Here is a 220-nt window from a genome sequence, read left to right on the forward strand (position 1 = left end):
CCCTGCCGCGGGCCCGCTCCCCTCCACCCACCTGTAAACAGCATGCTTCAGGGATGGGGGGTGGGGGGCACAAAAAAGCCTATTTTTTTCATCGTTTGTATTTTCTGTACCAGTGGTGAGACTGGATGGAAATAAAGGAGTTTGGCTGGAGGTATGAGTGCTGCTGTTGGGCTGGAGGCTGAGCCCTGTTGCTGCTTGTGACCCCTGTGTGGGAATTGTT

This window comes from Aptenodytes forsteri, unplaced genomic scaffold, assembly GCF_000699145.1.
Source record: "Aptenodytes forsteri isolate BGI_AS27 unplaced genomic scaffold, ASM69914v1 Scaffold33, whole genome shotgun sequence".
Classification (NCBI taxonomy): Eukaryota; Metazoa; Chordata; class Aves; order Sphenisciformes; family Spheniscidae; genus Aptenodytes; species Aptenodytes forsteri.